This window comes from Takifugu flavidus, chromosome 5 (assembly GCF_003711565.1).
Source record: "Takifugu flavidus isolate HTHZ2018 chromosome 5, ASM371156v2, whole genome shotgun sequence".
NCBI lineage: Eukaryota > Metazoa > Chordata > Actinopteri > Tetraodontiformes > Tetraodontidae > Takifugu > Takifugu flavidus.
This window is the reverse complement of record NC_079524.1, coordinates 15,311,462-15,333,932: the sequence shown is the minus strand read 5'-3', so window position 1 is coordinate 15,333,932 and position 22,471 is coordinate 15,311,462.

Below are 22,471 nucleotides of genomic sequence, written 5' to 3'. Positions count from 1 at the left end.
AGCATCAAAAAACATTTTCAGGCATGTTGCAGGTTTACATCCCTTTTTCGCACACATTTTCGTAGACTGTGCCCAATGCAGCAGTTTCTAGAGGCACCATGGTCTGAATATACGACCCTTGTTAACCTGCTGTTGTATTTGGTTACCAAACAAGTCTAATAATTGTCCCCTGCTAGATGCACTCACTATGTATTCCTTTATATATCTTCTTATATCTCATAAAAGGTTATGCTGGAATTTTATTTTCATATCATTGGATATCCCTGCCATTCTTGCAACCTATTTTTAATTCCTTGCATATAAAAAAACAAAACAACTACATGCAGCTACAGCTACAGACAGCGTCCAGCCAGTCAATAGTCACTGATTTGTTGCACAGACAGAAAGAACAAATTGATAATCATGTTAATGATCAGAGAAAATGACTCTGTCTCACAAGGACATTTTCTTCTGTCATCTTGGGCTATTTCCTGACAGTATATGCTCGTTGCCAGGCCTACCATGTAGCTGCAAGGTCCTGTGTGCTAAACTTAACCCTCAGCCTCCCATGAAGTCTGGACATGTGTTACCACAGCCTGTCCTGTCCATGCTGCATCTGTCTTCTCAAACACATTTGTCTCTCTCTTCATCCAACCCAAAGCAGCAGTATGTAACACGCAGAGCAATGATGGAACCTTGTCTAGGGACACCAAGAGTTGTGTTGATGTGCTAAATAATGTTTTTTCATTTATTTTTGAATATATCTGTGTATGTACAGTACAAACACGCTGTAGGAACTGGACAATGGCATAACTTAAAGATGTTGAGATGTTTTGTGTATTTCATTTTTCCATCACGACCTAAAATCTGCAAGTTGTTTATCTGCATTACTAATATACCTAGAGTGGATGATAAATAACTGTCCTGACCACAGACTCCTGGTCCAGCCTCCCCCTCAGCCCTTCAGATCAGCAGAAACTCTGACTGGAAACTACTGGGAACTCTTGTACATATTACAGTTGTTCTACAGCCCCAGTTATGCTTTAGTTTGAGGTTTGGTTAGTTAGTTTCATTTTTTATCAACTTGAAAATACATGTATCAAAATAGAATTATTGTTTGTGTTTAATCCTGACCAAATTCTGCTGTCATGGCTGAGATCGTCTGCAGACTTCATTAAAACCAGAGTTTCAGGGTCTCTCAGACATCATGCCAGCGATTTGATTTTAGTTTAATTTCATTGGTGCTAAAGTCCTAAAAACCAGGTCTTTGAGGCTACCTGGGTGATGAAACCCTGAGAAAACCTGGACCTCTGACACTAACAACGAATTGGGATCAAACACATGTGATCAAATGACTTCAGCGCCTGGAAAATTGAAAAGTAGCTGCACCCGCCTTCTGTGGGTCGAGTTTGTGCGTGATGGACCGAGGTGAGAGTGAATGTGTGTTTATGTTTCCCTGAGTTCTTATCAGTAGTGTCGACTGACCATGAAACCTGAGCTCAGCTTGTTTTGAACTAGCCTGTTCATGACAGCAGTGCTCCAGCTCTTCTGACCAACAGTGCAGATGTGTTTGGTACAGTTGCACAGGGACAGGATGTGGTTGCTTTCTGTTAGGATACTTGAAAATGCAGAGGAGCTGAAAACATGGTTATTGAAGCCCAGGATCAGTATATATGCCTCATGTTCACGTCTCATAAATAATATCAGTATGAGGTCCAGGTGGATGAAACAACACTACTGTCAGAGAAGGTCATATATCTGTCACCAGAGCCTGAATTAAACTGATGAGAAGATATATTACATGCAGAAATCATATGCTGATGACAGTCGTGTAGTCAACGTAGACTTACAGCTTCTCTGGGAATCTGAGCTCTTTAGAAGATGGAGGAAAAATACTGTGCTTCCAGTAAAGACATCATATTTCTGTATCAACATGAGCTTGTCCGCTCAGACCGTGAGAGCGGACATCCGGTGGACTGGTCAGGATGTGGTCATCCAGGGCTCCCTGACTTGTCTTCCACCACCTAGCAGAGACTGTCGTCCCTGGAGGATGTCTCTGATGTTATTCTCTTTAGTGGGAGAGTAAGAAATGATGTGCAAGATGAAGAAATATTGTGAAAGCAGCAGCTGTGCAAACATGGAATCCAGCAGCTTGTCTGGGTGTGAATGTTCACAGGTCTTTGAACCAGCTTCTTCGCTTACCTGGGGCCCTTTGGCCCGCTAATGTGTTGCTCCACACAGCAGACACCAGATTTAATCCAAACGTCAGAGCTGCTGTAAAATTTAGATTTAAATGGAGTTGTCCAGCTAGCACACTCTGTTGCTAAACCACTAATCATGCTTCTGCAGATGGCTAATGTTTGATAGCATTACACTGCATTTATACAACTTTGTTGAGTACAAATGTATGAAAATGAGCTGCAATATTAACGTATAGGCAGAACAGACAGAGTACAGGGAACAAACCACAAAAACAAGACATTTAGACTTTATTACGTGCCTGTTTTTCCACTGATTTCCAGAATAAATATACCCACCAATTTCTTTCTTTAATAATTTCCATGCTTGTTGCTGTTATGAGTTGCATGCAGATGTTCCTCCATCACTCTCACCCTGTTTACTCCTGCTGTTCCAGTTTCTTACCTCTCTACCTTCATCAGTGATTCAGGTTGAAGTAGTTGACTGTAAATAAATGTCTGAATAGTTGGACTTCCATCTAAACTGTTTGTCCCTCTTCAATCTTTTCTTTCCATTAATCAACACTAATTTAATACAATTTTATATTTATGTAGCATCTGTTACAATCAGGATTGTATGTAGGTGCTTTGCAGAATCCCAGAGGCTGGTTTATAGGAACCAGATGATAAATTGGCTTCATGTTTTGAGTCGCCTTGAGTTGTACCCAAGCAGCAACCACACACACGCACACACACACACACACGCACACACACGCACACGCACGCACGCACGCACGCACGCACGCACACACACACACACACACACACACATACACCTTTGTGCAGGGTCACTTGCATTGGTAGCCAGCCTGATTCCTCAAGTTGGAGCCTACATTGACCATAATCAGTGCTTCTGTCTGGGGCAGTTCCTCACAACCGTTGGAGCACTCAAGATTAAGCCCAGGCTCATATCTTACCTTTCCCCTGCCCGCCCTTCAGATTCAACTCCTTCCAGGCATTTTGCGGTTTTCATCTCGAGTTCTCCACTTCAGGAGATTTTCCTGATTAGTGTCACGTAGCACCAGTGAATAAAAAAACTCCCCACCACCCACCCACCCACCCACGCACATGCACAGACACACACCACCGCTAACAGCCAAGCCTTTAGTCCCAGATCCTCCCAGTCTTCATTCATTTACATCTATAGGATTCGTCATGCGTGGCTTGCCCCAGTTCTGGTCCTAACTGAGAGCAAAACAACTGTAACTGCTTTGCAGAGTAACACTGTGGTCTGGATTCCTCTGGAGCAGTCTGGCATCGTCTGGTTTTTCTCTGCTCTGTCCTGGCACATTTGTGTTTCTGTCTGAGCACAAACTCTCGGATCTGAAATGCTGATTCATGTGCATTGATTGATCTGCAAGTCTTTTTTTCATAAATTAGTGCCTAATATATATTTAAAATTGGTAATCTTAAGGGCAACAGGTATTGTTTTTAAATTCCCCCTTCAGTGGCATTAATGTGACTGGCATTCCGCTTCTGTTTTGTCACTTTTTTGCATTTGGATGTTTTTCGAGAAGAAAAATGGGTTTTACTGCTGTTGGTCACCAACCAACACCAACTGTTTAAGCGCTTAATGGCGCAGATTATATCCTGGCCTAGACTGAATATGGATACTCCTTCTTATGCCAACCTGTGTCCATGTTGGCGTTTTTAAATACCACAAATCACATAAATTGATGATATAATCTATTGATTTTTAAGTTTGCATCAGGGAAGTTTTTATTTCTTTAATAAATTGTTTTATCAGAATGAGAGCTAACAAACTCCTCATTGACACTAGGAAACCAGTGTCTGGAACCTTGTGGGCTTGCGTGACATATTTTTTCATTGCACCATGTTCTGCTTTTATTTACTTCACCAGTAAGAATGCTAGTGGTTCCAGTGGTTTACACCCTCAGCATTGGGCAGCTATCAGAAATCTGTGGAAAAGATTGCGCGGTCACACCTTCAAACAGGATGAAGATCTACCCTTAATTAAAGAAGAGCTGGATCATGATTTGTGTTGTATGTTTTTCTTTATTTAAATAAAATCAACGACAGAACACAACCCACACTCACACTGTTGCATATCCTGTCGGACTCACATTGCTGTCTCTAATCTGATTTAATCCATGGTAGGTGTCTGCTGCTTTTCTCTGGGTTAACAGTCCTGCCCCCTGCTGCTGCAGCAGATCGAGGCTTCAACTGTTCTCTTGAGCATTTTTATAAAAGAATGTGTTTAGTTGTTAACTTTTATCGCCTTTTATCGTCCTGCAGCATTCAGCGGAGAATTCCTCATCATTCTCGTTTGCTGAAACTTTCAACACATGGAAAAGTGGTTTCAGGATCAGCTGAACTGCATAAGAATTTATCCGGAGGGGCTTTTTGACTAATAGAGATGGAGAAACACTTGTGTCAACAGCAGCTTCTAATCTGATAGATTCTGGAAATGAGTTATTGTGGGAAAGGTGTCATGCGTTGAATGAGCCACAATCAGAGGAATGGGTGCAGCTTTGCATCAATCAGATGACCCCCCCCAATAACCAATAAATAAATATACAGGCCAGCCTTGTTTTGCTTCCTCTGTTTGTGTGCAATGTCTTCTTCTAACGCCCTTGACTTTGTCTTTAATGCTAATTCTCTGCGTTTAGGACAATAAACACAGCACTGATGGACACAAACCCCGCAGAGGTCACGCTTCCTGCCCCCACAGTGGAGAAAGAACAGAGGACAGGCAGGAAGAAGGTCAGGGAGATGGAAAGATAGATGAGGCAGAAAAAGAAAAAAAGGAGGGGACTGTGCATGTGTGTCTTCTACAACAAAGATTTTCATTTCACCCTGTTTTTACCATCAGCACCTGTGTATCCATCTTAGCTTCATCACCCCCTTTCTGTCATTTTATGTGATTTGTTGCTTTAATTTAAAGATTTGATTATTTTCTGTCATTGTAGAAAGAAATGAAAGGAGAAGCCAGCCAACAGTGGCACACTTCAAAGTAAACTGGCTGCCATCCAGTCAATTTAGACTAAAGTTTTCCTGCAAAGAGACGTGTGTCACATGAGAAAACCATGTATTAGGCGTGAGACATTTTTTAAGCAACAGGTTTCTTTTTTTTCTCTGTCTTGAGAACATCTAACAACATGCAGCTATAGGATTTCTTCTTCCTAACAGCGAGGGGGGACCCCTACAGCTGAAAACAAGCCGCCTCAGCAGAGTGACTCAGAACTAGCTCATAGAAACGCTGGCAAATGCTTCGTCACTGCAGTTCTATAAACCTTGATCTGCCAAGAGTAGAAGAACCGGAGTGATAAGGGGCGATGTGTTGGGAGGAAGAGGGTTAATTCCAGTCAAACCAGCGCTCACTGTCTGTCACTGAATGGGACAGTTCCAGCTGCTGTGCTTTGTCTCTGCACTTTGCTTTAATCAGGTCTCTGTGGGTGTTCTACTCTCACTAGCACTCCACCGGATATCCCTCATCACCAAATCACCATCACACACACACACACACACACACACACACACACACGCACTAAGATTTACTGAGGGACTACAATAAAGGGTTAATCTTTAGATCCCCTACCCCCACCACCCACCAACGCCCTTGTAAAATTTGGCTCTGTACAAGAACACGTGTGTGTGTGTGTGTGTGTGTGTGTGTGTGTGTGTGTGTGTGTGTGTGGTGTGTGTGTGTGTGTGTGTATGTGTGTGTGTGTGTGTGGGTTGTTTGTAGCCAGGTCTGCATGGGCCTCTGCAGCCTGTGGCTCCCATTCTGTTTGAGCTTTAGCATGTGTTGCACACATGTTTCCACCAGCCTGTGAACCAGGCTTTGTGTCGAGCAACTTCCTGCTCAGTGGTTGCTGAACGCTGCAAATACAGACGGACCTCAGAACTCTCTGCTCTTGCCTGAATCTCTGGTCAGTGATCAGGTGAAAGAATTTATGGCCAACAACTCTATTCTTTCATGATTTCAGTCAGGTTTTCACAACGATCGCAATGCTGTTATGGCTGCCACGAAAGTCCTAAATGATCCATCAACCAATCAATCTTTATTTATATAGCGTCTGTTACAATCAAAATTGTTTCTAGGCGCTTTACAGAATCCCAGGGCCTGACCCCAGACAAGCAACAGTGGCAAGGAAAAACTCCCATTTAACAGGACGAAACCTTGAGCAGGACCAGGCTCATATAGGGGGACCCTCCTGCTGATGGCCGGCTGGGTAGAGAGAGAGGAGAGGAGAGGAGAGGAGAGGAGAGGAGAGGAGAGGAGGAGGAGAGGAGAGGAGAGGAGAGGAGAGGAGGAGAGGAGAGGAGAGGAGAGGAGAGGAGAGGAGAGGAGAGGAGAGGAGAGGAGAGGTAGAGATCAGGGAAATTAATTAATTCAAACAAACTGCTGGTATAGGAATTGAGTAGGTCAGCATGATATGACTGATAAAATGATGGCATAAATTATATAAATGATATGACGTTCTTGACAAGAAGCAATGCATTCTGTCCCACTTTATTGATTTTCCAAAGGTCTTAGATACTGTTGATCATATTACTTTAATCAAACATTGTTCAGCTGTTGGTTTTTCTCAACCAGATGGCTGGTTTACAAATGATCTCACCAGTGTGTCCAGATAAAGGGTTCTTCCTCTTTGGAGGTACTGCAAATGAAAAAGGGCATCCCTCAAGGTTCTGTGCTTTGCCCTGTAGTCAACATTTACTTAAATAATCTTGGATGGAATATTCCAACCTCATTGTCCAATACAGCAGAGCCATCACTGAACCCTTTTAGCCTTTAAAAATTTTGATTACTAGACTACGAGAACAACGTTGTCATCTGTAAATTGTCCCAAATGCAGATAAAAGAAAATGTATGTTCTTTTCCACTTCTAAAGCTATGAGATCACCACCGCCTTGGGACATTTTAAGAAGAGATGGTAAAGAAATTGAGCTGGTGTCCACTGGTAGATATCTAAGGTTTCTAATTGGCCTGTTGTAAAACTGAAACTCTTATTAGAATTTTACTTAAACAAGTCTTGGTGAAAACAACAGATGTGTTGTATAAGAATGCTTCTGCACATCGTCTTCACATGCTGGCTAATGTCTACCACCCTCCTAACCAACCCCTCAGTCATTTGTATGTGTTTATTTACAAAACCCTCCTGGATATCACTCCTTTCTATTTGTCTATTCTTTCACCAGGAAACCTTTATGGATTTTGTGCAGTTTTCCATCGCCATAGTATGAACTGTATTTGGCACCTAACACTTGGAATAAATTAAAATCTGACCTTAAACCCAAGTGCTTGCATGAGTTTAAAGCACTGCTGAAATCATTGAAGACTACCTTATCTGTATGTACCGTAAGTGTTTTATGAGCACGTTTAAATGTTCATTTTAATTTTGTTGGCAGTGTTACTGTTGAGCTTCTGCCCTCTTGCTCATGTTTCCCTTGTTAATGAGATCTTGGAGTTCAATGGAGCTAACCAGGATAATAAAAGCTAAAAGAAAAAATTAAATACTCATCTGCTTCACCAACCTGAGTGAACACACCAAAGAGGTTGGGCATCTGTCCCCGCAGGGTGTTATGGGGTGTCGTGGCACATCCCACAGCACCGCCGCTCATCCCCGTGGTGTGTGGGCCAAGTTGACCCACAGAGACGGCTGCTGCTGGAGGAACAGCTGCTGAAACTGGAGATGAGACAGTCCACTGCCAGTTCCCATAAACAAGACTGAGATTTACTGTGCATGTGTCTTCAAGTTCACTCTTTACATGTCTCAAAAGTTTGTCTCCTGCCTAAATTGCAGCTACCTGTTAGTTTGCAGCCAGCAAAACATTTGAACTTGATGAGACCTAAATCTGAGCCATTTTATCACCTTATATAACAATTTATGGCATGCAATATGTGTTACAGAACAGACTGGTATTTGGCTCCCAAGAAATTTCAGAAATCTTGAGGTCTCCCATTCAGTCTGCATAGCAAATTTAAAGAATATCAGTTTTAAAACGTTTTAAATGTGATACATTTGCAAGTATGTGCACTGATTGCAATCTAATGAATTACTTATGACACAAACACCATAGATCATCTTCAGCCTAGTAGACACAGTGTAAACATCTTGGAATTTACTGATACAAGTGAATAACAGCATTTTTCATGGGATTTAACTGTCTGTTTGCCGTTTGACTGTCTGTTTGCCGTCTGTCACAACCCTCGACTGAAATGAACAGGAGAGTGATGTTAAACATTTATTCTGAAAAATTAATAATATGCATATGAAAAAACATTAATATACTAATGTTAGTATGCAAGCACACTATAAATGTGCGCTGTGTATGTGAATTTTTACGTTTTCACCACAGGTTGTCCCACAGACCTACAGAGTGTAAAGAACCTCATGAGTCCCTGAAGGTGGGCTTGAATGTGGCGCCTCTCTGCTGCATATATGGTGCAATATAAATGACAATCTCTTCCTATTTAAAAGGCAAGACTCATCAGTAGCCAAGGCTCACGGTCAAATTTGGCTCTAAAATAATACACACAAACAAAAAAAACAAGGAATTAATGGTCATGGTCATTTATAAATGGAATGTCATACTTGAGCTGTAAAATTATAGTTCATAAAAGAATGTTTATTCATTTTGCGGTAACTTGGACACATCAGCAGCCATTGCTGCGGAGAACTGTGAAACAAGCCAGTGATTGTCTAAACTTTAGAAAACAATTACCCTCCTTTTGTTCCATGTTTGACCTGCTTGTGATTGTCTTTATTTAGGTATACCTGTAACAATAATCAGATGCACACGTATCTGAATTGTGGATATTTATCGGCCAAAAAAAACAACAAAAAAACATGCTACAAATTGAAGCAACATTTTAATACGTTTAATCTCATAATCTTTATTATGATGTCAAAGAAAACAATTGAAGGAATAACGAGTACTAAAAATGATGAAACTGTCTTTGTTACTGGGTTTCAGAATATAGAACTGATAATTAACATACATCTCAGTCTTTCTTACCCTCAGGTCACCTCAGATTTTGAACTTTTTATTCAAAAATGTGAATAAACATTAAAACAGTATCAGAAAAGGCAGCAGTTGACATGGTTGAGTCTGTCCCACTGTGATGGAGTAACAGTAGATAAATTGTTAAACAGCACATATTTGAACATCAGGTCAAGCATGCACGCATGCACGCATGCACGCATGCACGCACACACACACACACACACACATACACACACACACAGATTTATTGCCAGAATGGCACATTCTTGTCGGGTAAATTGGCACCCTGTCAGGATTTGTGAGGAGGTTCTGGCATCAGGAGCATTTTGTTTGTCAGTAACTCCCCCACAGAGCAAACGTGAATTCAGCCAAATATTCCAGTTGCACCACATTTATAACCCTGACTGAACCAAATAGGTTGAAATGGAAACTGCTGGATAGATAAATAGAAACTGCTTTGCTCCGATAGGTTCACAGCATTATGTGGTGCAGCGGACAAGCTGCTGGACTCTTCTCTGGATTAAAGTGCATTTTTCTAAGTCTTCAGTTCCACCTGTTTAATGCATTTTTCAAATCAAATATCATATTGTGGTTTAAGTAGCTGGGATCACTTTGCCAGACAACTATAATCCTTCCTTATCCTTTCTTATTTTCTTCTGTTGAAAGATTTTAAAGGATTCTGCTCAATACATTCCACATGAATTTCTTTTGCTCACAGTAGAAAGTTTGAAAGAAAAAGCGAGATGGATTCAGCAGACTGTGTATTTTATTTAATAACTCCTAAAAACTTGTGCAGCTTGAACAATTTGGTGATGCCTTAGCGAAATAAAGTTTGGTTCATTGATAAAAAGCAGCTAAATGTAAGTTCAAGTTAAAATTGAAAAGGAACCTATAGAATTATAGGAGTTACATTTAGCTATTGCTTGAAATTGCTCATATTTGGCTTTTCAAGGCTCCACTCCAAAATTGTCTGTATTTGTTAGCAGAATGTGAATGATTCAGATAAATCGCTCATGTGGTTGTCATGCCTTACATCTGTGGATGTTCAGTCATTCTCTGCCGCTCTTATTTCATATCTTGGCCTGCTAATGAGGCCATATGTAGTGGGTCTGTCCAGAGAAATCCTCACAATGTATTAACAGTGTGTCAGGAAATGGGAAATGACCCCTAATGCACCTAAAAAGAGTCCCTGAGCTTCTAAAGAAAATCTGAGTAGCATACAGAAAGTTGTGTCTTTGTTGTTAATGACTGAGTGAGATACCATGTTTGTTGGAAAATTACAGCAACGGTGGTCCTCATGGAAACAAGCGGAGTCAGACAGCCAGAGGAGTGCAGGGTAACGCTATTTTGTGCATTGTCCAGAGGTGTTTTCAGGGGCCAAAGCATGTTGGGTCATCTAAATCTGAGCCTGAACTACAGCTACCACAGTTTAGCTTGTGCTGAAGGGGATGTCTCCCTGCCACCCACTGCAGTTTTTTCCACGTTTATATTTTAAACATCAGGAATTCCCTTTCCTTGCCTGTGTTAATGTGTAAACAGAATAACTAGTAATGCTATATAATAGGCAAGCCAGGAAGCTGCACGGATTTACCGTAAATGAACGACTGAACGATGACCTCCTTCACCTCTGCAAACTGCTTTGTTTTTACGGTTGTATGTTTCAATGCGTGTGGCTTTACTGGTTAAAACTTGTATCTAATGTTACTGAACTGGTTTCATTGGCCGTGTCTGGCCACAGTCTGGTTTCCAGTCTTGTTATTGGGAGAGTACAGTTTCCTGCAGTGATTGCTCCACAGACTGTTGAGCTAATAGATAACAAGAGCCCAGAGCAGAGTAACAGCAGGTACCAGTTACCGGTGATTCGCTGCCTCCAAAGTTTTTGTAGCTACCTTCCAGTTCCAGACACATGTTATCAATTTAAGATCGTTTCCATTTGAGTTTGAAGTTCCAGTTTAATGGCAACTGTGAAAGTGACATACAGTTTTTGCAGGTATTTGATAGAATTGATAGAAGCCACCTCTAATGTCCACATTGCTTCACTTATATTGAATGTTCTTCACCACATTTCCGACATCTGTGATGAACCTGGATAATTAGTGGAGGCTTGTTGTGCCTGAGCTCTATAAATAGTGTTCCTCCTGAATGGAGCCTCCTTTTCCAGGCCCTCTTAGTGGTCTCAGAATGGCTGTGCCAGTGAGGGACACAGGACAGCTAATGACAAACATGTGTGGGTAGAAAACGGTTGAAAGAGAAGGCGGGCAAAGATGCTCCATCTTTCAAGAGATAATAACATGATTCTGACTTTGGGTCTTACTTTGTTTCGCTCGACGTTGACCTTTGAGCCAACAAAATGAAAGCGAGTAAGGAGTTAAAAGCCTACACATCTACATGCAAAATCACAGATTACTTGATACTTTGAAAAGTTTCTCCTTGTTTCTCTCTTTGCTGTGTGCGTGCCTGTGTGAAAAGCCTCTTGACACAATTGCTGCCAGCTCTGGCGTGACTTAAATGCCAGTGGAAAAGGGTGCGTCTCTCAGCTCCAACTTCACATATTTTTGAAGTCAAGATTTGCAAATGTGTGTCAGTGAGCCCCCTCACTTGTAAACAGCACAAAGATCTGCTGAAAGCATCGACTTCTGAGCACTGCAGAGCCGCTAACACTGAATAGACTACTGTCTTTTATTAGAACTCTTTATATAAATTCCCTTTTTGACATAATGAAACTAAAGCGGGGCACTGGCATTCATCGTAAAATAAACAGCACTCTGACAAGACAAAATCAGACGATTAAAACTTTAAGCATTAAATCAATGCAAAAAGAAAGTAGGAAGCAGGCATTGTGCAGGATTACACATGCATTTTGGTTGCTCCTCCATGAAGAAATCTGCTAAATCCTACACAGAAATGAACAAACTACTGTCAGACCTCCTGTGAGGATGAGATATACAGTATCGGGTGCAGCTTTATTCTAATCTGCTGTTATCAAGATCAAGAATGTTTGGGGGGGGGGGGCTGTGATTTATTTTATGCCTTTTATTTAAATCTGAGAAATTAACTGTCATGATGTTTTCTTTTTCCCTAAGTGAACACATCCTGTTTGCATTTGGATATAAACTTCCCCCTTAAAATAAACACTTAATGTTTGTTTTTAACTTTTTTTTTTTAAGTTTAAATCTGAATTTAGATTAAGGTGCAATTTTGCATTTTAAAGCGAGGAAAAGGCTGCCATACAGAAACAGCCCACTTTTTCCAAAGACAGGGCTTTGTCGTAAGCGGTCGGTGGGTACATTTTCAGGTTTTTTTCCTCCACTCTCTGCCTTGCCGACGCCGATCTCCATCCCCAGACCATTTGGCTGGGTCTTTAAAGCCAGGCAGGATACTTCACATCCTGTGAAGGACAGGAAAGAGACAGTTTCAAGCCCAAAACACAATATCTGTGCTCCAGCAGCTTCCAGAGAAAAAAACACACAAAAAAGATCAACACATTCTTATCATACTGAAACAAATGGAAACAAAGGAAAAGCAGACCATATCTGTGAACAGCTGACACCAATTTGGCCAACCTCTCTTGGACTCGTGCCCTGAACGTGGGCCAGAGCGACATCTGATGCAGAAGAAGGGATGTTTTCTGGTTAAACCATGTGTGGTTCAGGAATGTTGTAACCAGTTATTGTTTGGATTTTTTCAGCTCACGCAGCGATGGTCTGAGGATGAGCTAAGAATGAACACTGATGAGTGAGCATCCGCAGAAGAACAAGTGTCCCTCATTTATCTTCTAACTTTATCAAAGTGCTGCTTTGATCTGGGGCCCTCGTCGATCCCCTCGGCACATTAAACATTATAAAGTGTCTTTCTGGATGGTCAAATGTTAAGGGGCTGATAAAATGAACAAAGTGACCCAGCGTGCACCCACCCCACTGATGATCGGTGCTACAAACCTCTTCTTCTCCTGCAGGTTGACCTCTTATATTCTGTTGCGTCATGTCACCATGAAACACAGCGCCTGCTGTAAGTTGAGTAAAGGAGCTGGTTCGTTTCAACCTCAAGCTGTATTTAAAGGCAACTTTATTTTTGAGGTTGACATGGTTTTACGGCAGAATTTGATACATTACAGTCTCAGCCTCCACCCCTGCCCAGTGTCACTGAAGTGGTCTGACTGGTCTGTGATGTGGAACCATACTGGCTTTCCATCCCCAACTCCTGCTGGAGTCCAAGAGAGCCAGCACCCTGCCAAACCTTCTCTAACACTCTTAAGGCCACTTGCTTTTTGACAGACATGCAGTCTTTTCAGTGTTGCTTCTCAGTCTGCAAACACGCCCAACATTCGGCCTCCTTCTGGAAAGTAGCAAGTGGGCGATGGTGGACTGTTCCCAGTCCAGGACCGCTTTCAGGTGTGGGAGGTTTTTCTGCACCAGGCAAACGTCAACTGTTGTGTGGTCATTTTCAGACCATAAAGACGCAGGAGTGAAGTCTGGGAGCTGCCCTGAAGACGATTCACACACCACTCCCAGATGGTAGCTGAACTGGATTCAACTTCCATCTCAACAGCAGCTCAAATGCTTTGAATGAATTCATAAAGATCCATTTTTTATGGTATTGCAATGATTTTTTCCCCCCTCAGTGACCGTTATAATTCTCTGTCAGCTTGTTATTCAAGGTGTGGCTGTGACTGAACTTGTGCCCTGAGGCTTGTAAATGGATGGCCTGTAACAATTTCTGAATTCCTGCTGCCAAGAAAGAATGAAAAGATCAAAGACATGGTCAAACACTCCAAAGTCCCTGTGTTTTCACTGTAAGACCTATTAAAATGTTCTCTGACATTCAGAGGTGGCTATATTCTGTGGATCTAGTCATATCTTTGCTCTTGAATGATGCAGTGCCGTAGTGTTGTAGCAAGTTTGAGAGGTTATTCTCCAGGAGCGTCTTCTACTTCTGCACTGACGCCTGCAACTGTTTCTATGCAGTGCCTGGAGACACCCAGTGGCCCGTTCTAGTAAATGACATAAAGTTTGGAATTGAAGCAGATGCCTGACACATTGAACCTTCTCCTCATCCCGCAACAACAGGAGCAGCTCTGCACATGGTGAGCTGTGGATGTCTTTGCTGGCTGTGGTGTTTATGAAAACAAACCTCAAAGTTCAGCTTTAATTATGCAGCATCAGCCCCCACTTACCCTGATACTTGCCATGCTGATTGATTCTGCCAGCCATACCTCTGACTGTGTTCTCCTCAAGTGCAACATTTGGTGTCAGCCGCAAAACCATTGTGTTAAATTCCATAACCTGGAAAATTCCGATTCAGAAACCTTTCAAGGCCTGGGGTTAACAGAAATAGACCTCATGCTGAAGTTTCCACGATTATTTCACCGGTTTGAGATTTAAAAATGTCCTGTAGCTCCTGACATGACAAGCCTGAACGTTTAATCGATACATCATTTAATTGTTTGAAGTGATTGAAACAGACTGACTGTTTTCACAGACTGTCTTGCTCCTACATTTTGTGAAATCGGGACTCTTCTGATGGTTTCTAAAGGTGCTGGCTGCACTATTCTGACTAAGCAGGTGCTCATCATCGTTCTGTGTAGCATCATGTGGATGGCACACCTTCTAAATCTGCAAAATGGGTTCTTTTAATGCACTAATGGTCTCCGTAAGCAGTTATCCGCTGCTGTGTGTCCTTAAATGGTTACATGTTAATCCTCATAGGCTGGTGTCTTCAGACCCAACAGTCTGTCTAATGTCTTTATTAAATCCATGACAGAGTACGACTGTGACATGAGAGGAGTGTTTTGCAATTTACTGGTGTTGAGCTTGTCTGTGGTAACTGTGCGTCTGTTTCACTACAGCTCGGATCAAAACCAGAAACCACAGAGGCGGCATTTTTTATGACTTTATATGCATCCAAGTGTCTCAGTTCACAGCTTTAGTTCGTCGTGCTTCAGAACCTATAGCTGTCTGTGAGTCAGCACCCCAGCCGCTCAGATGAATGTAGAGGAACCGGAGCCAAAGCCTGTGCGGTTTTGTGAGTGTTTTTAGGCATGTCTGGATGGAGCGGGGTGCTATTTTATGTCAAAGATCTTTGCATTCATGGATGCAGCTCATTTGTCAGAGAGGTCCACACAGACATGGAACAGCTTACTTTTTTAAAATTCTATTCAAGCAAAGAGAAGACACGAGACCTTATTGCTCACACATCAGCAATCACACAGGTTTCCTTCGACAAGACTGTGAAGGAAATAAATTAAAAAAAGATCATCACAGGAGGTTGATGTATATTTCTGCTTTTATTTAAAAGGTGGAACCCTTAGAGCCTTTGACGCCTTCCCAGAGCAGTGATGCATCAGTGAGAAGCAACAGGCGCTGAAGTCTTGGTGTGTCTCTCAGTGGTTTGTGCTCACACACCACAGCAGAGACAGCAAGCTGGGCTTCAGTTCTTTATCCAAGGATACTTTGAAACCCCGAATGAGGAGTCAGGAATCGCACCAGACACAGCTTACACATGCAGAAGTTTGTATCTGAACTCAAAAGCTTTGGCAAAGACAAATCTGTACAAATCCTCAGACTTTAGGTTAGCGTGGGCTTCATTTCTGACAGGGATGAGACTTCAAATTTTTCCTTTTATATGAAGAGCCAACATGAAGAAATCTGAATTTTTTTTAATGCAGGCAGCTTTTGCCTGCATAAAATTTAAAACTTCAAAGCACCTCTCCCCACCTCAAAGCAACTCTTAGTTGGTAGTCAAATATGAAATGGTGTCTGCGTCTCATTCTCACCCCCATGTCTACCATCTCTATTTTAACATGATTTTTGCAGCCCTGTTAACTTTTAAGAGCTATTTGGTTGCTCATTCACACCTCCCTGATTGGCTCATGCTCAGGCTACTAGAACTTATTCCCACAAACTGTTAATTTATTTATACTCCAGACTCAATCTCTCTTTTCAGAGAGCAAAATGTACAAAAATAATCTGGTACAGTAGTTCATTGATTGAGGCATGTTTATTGCCCCTGTATAGAGTGGCCTGATGTGCCAACATGGATACACTCACAGCTCACTGGTCCTCCATGTGTGCTACTCAGGGTCAAATCTAAATTCAGCATGGTTTTATTGGCAACTCCCAGTCAAAGCTCACACAGGAAGTTAGTTCCATAATGTCACTGAGTAAACAGCAAAAAACCTCAATGTATGTTGTGTTAAGCTAAGCAAAACATGCTGAATCAACAGGCTGCGCTGCCATTTGGTTTTCAGTGAAAGGCAAATATGCTGCCGGTGGCTCCCGAAACAGAACAGACACCCGTCAATCGTGCCAAAGAAGAGGGTCTCCAACCTCTACAGTACATGTAGTGTAAACACTGCCTGCATGTTCACAGACATGGTGCTGTTGATCAAACATCTGTAACGAAGGAGTCACGAATGATTCTGAAATACCGCTGTGTGTTTTTGCAGATGCAGGCCTTCATTTCCAGAGCAGTAATATATGATTTTACCTGCAGTAATGATTCAAACTGTGTCAGCACAGATGTACTGTGTCTGGACCTACTGCCCCTGCCAACGGTTGAGCTGTGGGAAAGAAGGAACCGAGGAGACACAAAAATGTGCTGACTCTTGAAACAAAGCCTTTCATTTGCAGACTTGGGAGGACGCTCCTGCAAGAATTCCACCACCACAATTTCTCTAACTGGACTTTTGTGATGATGATAAAGTTCATTTTGTTTCCTTTTTCTGTGTGATTTTACTCCAGGTGTCATGGTTTGCTATCTCTTTTCATGTGCTTCAAGCACAATTTTTCCTAAAACCTTGTCATACAGGCGGCATGTCAACTGTTAAATAGCGTACTAATGTAATCAATGATTTGAGTGGCAGTTGGACAGAATATCTAAGCTCTTGCAGAGGGACAGCTGTGTCTAATGAAATACTGGGTGTGTGAGGCCTGTTTACAATGAGCGGCCCAACACTGACCCCACAACAGCAGAACTAACAGTCACCGCTGCATTAAAGACGATAACTGCCAGGGTTGATGTGCTGTAGCAGCCTCTCTCACACAGGCAATGGAAAGGGGAAAACATTAACCACATTCTTTAGTGGCATTAAAAATATTTGAAGGAGAGAAACTGGAGAAACTAAAAGAGGAGGTTGTCCTGCCAGCAAAGCTGTGGTGCTCAGGAATGTGCACACAAACACCATCTGCCCTTGGAGCATCTTCTGGGCTGTTGCTGAAGGTCACCCCAATAGCACAGAGATAAACACACCATGATGTACGACCCTGGAAACAAAGCAACCAAAGCCATCTAACAATTAACCAAGTACTTTAATATATTTAAAACTATTATTCTGTGTCGTGAGGGACAGAACTGACCAGGAAGTGTGTCTTGAGTTAAACAAAATATCGAGGGAAAAAATGTATCAAAACCCAACTAATCAGAAAACTGAAAACTTGTATATAACATATTACCATGAGGACAAGTATATAATAACACAATCAAAGAAACAACAGTGTAAGTACAGTTTATTTGGGGTGATTTTCAAATCATTTCCAGAGAGTTGCTGCAGCGCCACCAGGGGGTGAGGACCTTTGAAATTACATTTTACAAATATTCAATTAGGAGCTACTTTAATCATAGATGAGAATTAATCTTGGTAAGAGAAAATATCATATAAACCAGTTGGGCTTTTAGGTATTTGTAGGAATTGTGAGTCAATACAGGTTATCGTCAAAGGAATTTTACTGAAATTTATTCCCCCTTAATGGCTTTTGTGCCAACAATTTCAGGAGAAACAGATGTTGGGTCGTGTAATCAAGGCAGATCTTCATCAAGTTATTGCTGTGATTGACGCTCTTGGTGCTGAGCCAAGTTCTAATAATGGTCTTGATCCAAAGTTGTTTTTAAGGTGCAGCCTGAGCAGGACTGTGGGTGTGAAGTGTAGCTGTTCAGAGATTGACATATTTTAAAAGCTCTGGTATTAAAAACTGTTCAACTAAAGCTGAGTGACATTATGAAACATCCAGAGACGTTCTCTGTGTAACTAGAAGGATCGATCCCATCATTAAAGTGTTTTCTTTATAAATACGAAGAAAGTAAATGTCTCCACCTGGATGTCATTCATGGATCTGAATGACATCGCACGCCTGGGCACTAGAGTTTTAGAACTTTGCTCCTGCTGGAATGAAAATAGAGGGTGGAAACAATTTCCTGCAATGAAATTCAATGACGTTTGGCCCCAAAACAGCAATAAAAATCTCCGCTTTGAGTGTCCAGTTATAGGAGCTTGTAAGAATTATTGAGTAGTAGTCCACCGATCAAATTGACACGGTAAAAGCATTTTTCATTTGTAGGACAGATCTGGCTACAGTAGTGACATAAAAACCCAGCCCTGGCCATCTTCTTCAGCCTTCTTCAGTTTCTTCCAATCTTAGCACTTGAAATATTCTGACTGTTGTCACAAAGGAGTCTTTTCTCAGATTGGCAGCCGAGTGTGATGCTGGCATTGCTGAAGATAGCGTAGCGGTGAACTCCATAATCCACGGCTTTCCTGTACTCACTTTCCTAGTCTCTCAAAGAGCTCAACTGGTGTTGGGTTTCCATCAGAGCAGCTGAGCAGGGGAGTTTTGTGGTCCCCTTCAGTCCACTTTGAAAGAGGATAGTAGTATTCTGCCATGGGGCCCTTAGGGCCCCACAGAGTCACTGTGGGAGACAGAGAGCAGCGGCTTCGGTAAGCAGGTGAGCACAGCCCCGCGTGCACAAGGACACGTGGGAGGTCGTGAAGAGGCGCTCAGAGAGTCTGTGAAGATGTTCAAATCAAATCATGGAAATAATGAAAGTCACCGATGGAAGAAACAAATATTTACTGTTCTGTTTGGACATGCAGGACACCAGAGAGGGTGTTTTCTCATCACAGAGGAGGTTAGGAGACAGGAAACATCCCAGCACCGTCTCGCACACACCGTCAACAGTCTGATCGGATGGGTCTCGATCAGGAAACACCCCAGCGCCGAAACAGTTTTCTCTTTTTTTGGTCTGGCCAAACAGACGGAGAAAATAAGCGTGATGCGGCTTTTGCTTGGCGAGACGAGTCTGTTTTATTTGGAGCGCTGCACTGAAAGGATGAGCTGCCCAGTTTGGCTGGAGAAGGTCCAGGGTCTTTGAAGATTACACAGGCACTAAAACCTGCATGCACGCTTTGTGCTCCAAAGCTGTTATTATTATTATATTCATCTCTGGAGGGATAGCTGTTTACATACCTGTGAAAGCCAATAAAGACTTTATGACACAGTCACTTTTTCCCTTCAATATAACTTTAACTCTAAAGTTTTGTTAACCAATACGGCCTCAGGAATTGAACACTGGACCTCAGTAGGAACCACAAGCAGTGGAGGTGTGCACGCTCACGTGCAGAGAAGAAGACTTTTGGGTCACAGAACCACTTGATACATTTCTAGTACCTCACACAAGAACCTTATAGACCTTTCTAGCACATGTTTATAGTAGTGCACATTGATGCACACTCAGAACTGAGGCCAGGTTGTGTCTGAGGGAGTCAGAAAAGATGGGTGGTGTATCTGTGAGTAGTGGCTGTGCTGGTCGACACTGGGTGGCTCAGAAGGGTTGAAACAAGAAACAGTTGGAATTTTTGACTACTCTGAATCCGGGGCGGCCTCGTCTGCTTCTCTCCTGGGTTGTCTGATAATTTAAGAAGAGATCATCCAGCACAAAACACTGAAGGGCTCATGGCCCACAGGAGCAGCAGGGCCAGAGTGTGTTGAGGAAAACTGGTTATGAAGAATTCTACCTCTACTTTCATTATAGCACATCATTTTAAGATTTTCTCTGGATCCAAATACTTAAATTAAAACTCCTGTAAAGTAAATCATAGGATGAACAAGCATGAGAAAACAAAAAAGAAGCAGAATCAAATCCTGTTCTCATCATCTTCATCGATATAGTTGCTGATTTTTATTTATTTATTTTTATTTCTATTCTTTTGAGTTTACCGGTCATATCTTGTTAAAGCTAGTAGAATAAAACACTGTTTCATATTCTAATTTCACATGGCCGATTGCCCTTTTGGGAACCTTATTACCTTTTCAGAGCTAGCTGAATAGGGAACTCTAAAACTGTTCCTTATTCAGATTTAAATTGATTTAAAATTAGAGATTTTTATAGAGTTTAGAAAGCCCAACTGGTTTTACTGAGGGAGCATGCATATGAATTTGCTCCTGATCTTCTATGGGACCACCATTGAGAGCAACACGTGGTGAAGACTGCTCAGTGCACAGTGACGAGGGAGGGAGCTCCCACACCTGGAACGTCTCTATAACAACCGTATGAAGACGGCCAGCAGCAGTCTCAGCAACCTCCAGGTTACTTCTCACCGCCTTCACTCACTCTTTGAACTGCTACCATCAGGCAAGTATTTCAGAGAAGCACACAAACAGACAGAGGAAGAGCTTTTTCTCCACAGCTGTGGCCTTCATCACCCCCTCACAAACCCACCACTCCCCCCATCTGGACAAAAACTCATATTGGGATTAAAGAAGCATCATTATCTAGGTCAGACATAAAGCAACTTGTCCAGCAATCACACTGTAGGCGTGTGTGTACATATACATGTGTTTGGTGGATAACATGTGCAAATTTCACACATTGTTGTTCACTATTTGAATATATTTCCATCTTGTTTAGTTGAAGTTAACAGACGTTTCTATCCCCGACCTTCGGTTAATATCCAGATGATGGCGCTCTCTACTAAGTTAATGAATTAAGCATAACAGTATGTTTTTCCTAAGCGAAAAATCTTCTGTTGTTGTTGTTGTTGTTTATAATAATGTTTCATTATCTTGTTTTATTACCGATTCGAGCCAACAGTACAGCTATCTGAGTGCTCCCGGGGCCTCTGGGGTCTGGTATCTTCGGATTTGGAGCCGTTTAAATAAACCCTTTGCTGTCATCTTGTGGAATAAGATGGAATAAGACTGTGACCCCTCATTTCTCTATGCATCCATGAATAATCACTCTTTTTCTGTTGATCCAATTAAAATCCTTCATCCACGCTCCTCCTCAACCATAAACAGGCAGATGTTCAAGTTTCCCAGCAGATTCTTTTCTGTCATCCAGCTGATTCTGGCTGGAGAAATGTTTTCCACCAAGACACACTTCAGCCCTCACATTTGACCTTCTGCATGACCAGGACCAGAATTTGCTCTGTAGAGATTTTCTGGACATTTTATAGAGCTTTCAATTGGGGGAAGATAGCCTTTGTCCAAAAAACTCTTTAAGAAGCCTCCAGTTGATCCAAAATGCAGCCGCCAGAGTTCTGACAGGTATTGACAAAAGAGATCACATAACTCCTGTAATAGCGTCGCTTCATTGGCTGCCTGTTAAATTTAGAATCATTTTAAAAACCCTTCTTTTGACCTACAAGGTCCTCAGAGGCCTTGCTCCATCCTACCTGGAGGAGCTAGTGACACCTTACCAGCCCAAAAGACCGCTCCCCTCTCAGAATGCTGGTCTACTTGTGGTTCCCAGAGTTTCTAGGAGTAGAATGGGGGGCCGAGCATTTAGCTACCAGGCCCCCCTGCTATGGAACCAGCTCCCTGTCCAGGTACGGGAGGCTGACTCCATCTCTACTTTTAAGATCAGACTTGAAACCTACCTCTTTGAAAAAGCTTATTGTTACTAATTCTGTAGTTCCAGTTACTATCATAGACAGACAAACTATCATACTTAGGGGGTCGTCTAATCATTAGGTCACATCTTAGCTGTGCTCTTATAGGCCAAGGCTGCCGGGGTCCAGAAACATGATCACCTGACAGGCCTCTGTCACCCCACTGGGTCATGGTTTCCTCTCCTCTCCTCTCCTCTCCTCTCCTCTCCTCTCCTCTCCTCCTCTCCTCTCCTCTCCTCTCCTCTCCTCTCCTCTCCTCTCCTCTCCTCCTCTCCTCTCCTCTTCCTCTCCTCTCCTCTCCTCTCTCTCCTCTCCTCTCCCCTCCCTCTCCCTCTCCTCTCCTCTCCTCTCCTCTCCTCTCCTCTCCTCTCCTCTCCTCTCCTCTCCTCTATCGCTGCTCCCCCTTCTCCCCCCTCTCTACCCAGCTGGCCATCAGCAGGAGGGTCCCCCTACATGAGGTCCTGCTCAAGGTTTCTTCCTGTTAAAGGGGAGTTTTTCCTTGCCACTGTTGCTTGTCTGGGGTCAGGCCCTGGGATTCTGGAAAGCGCCTTGAAACAATTTTGATTGTATAAAACGCTGTATAAATAAAGATTGAGATTGAGATTGAGATTTTGATCAC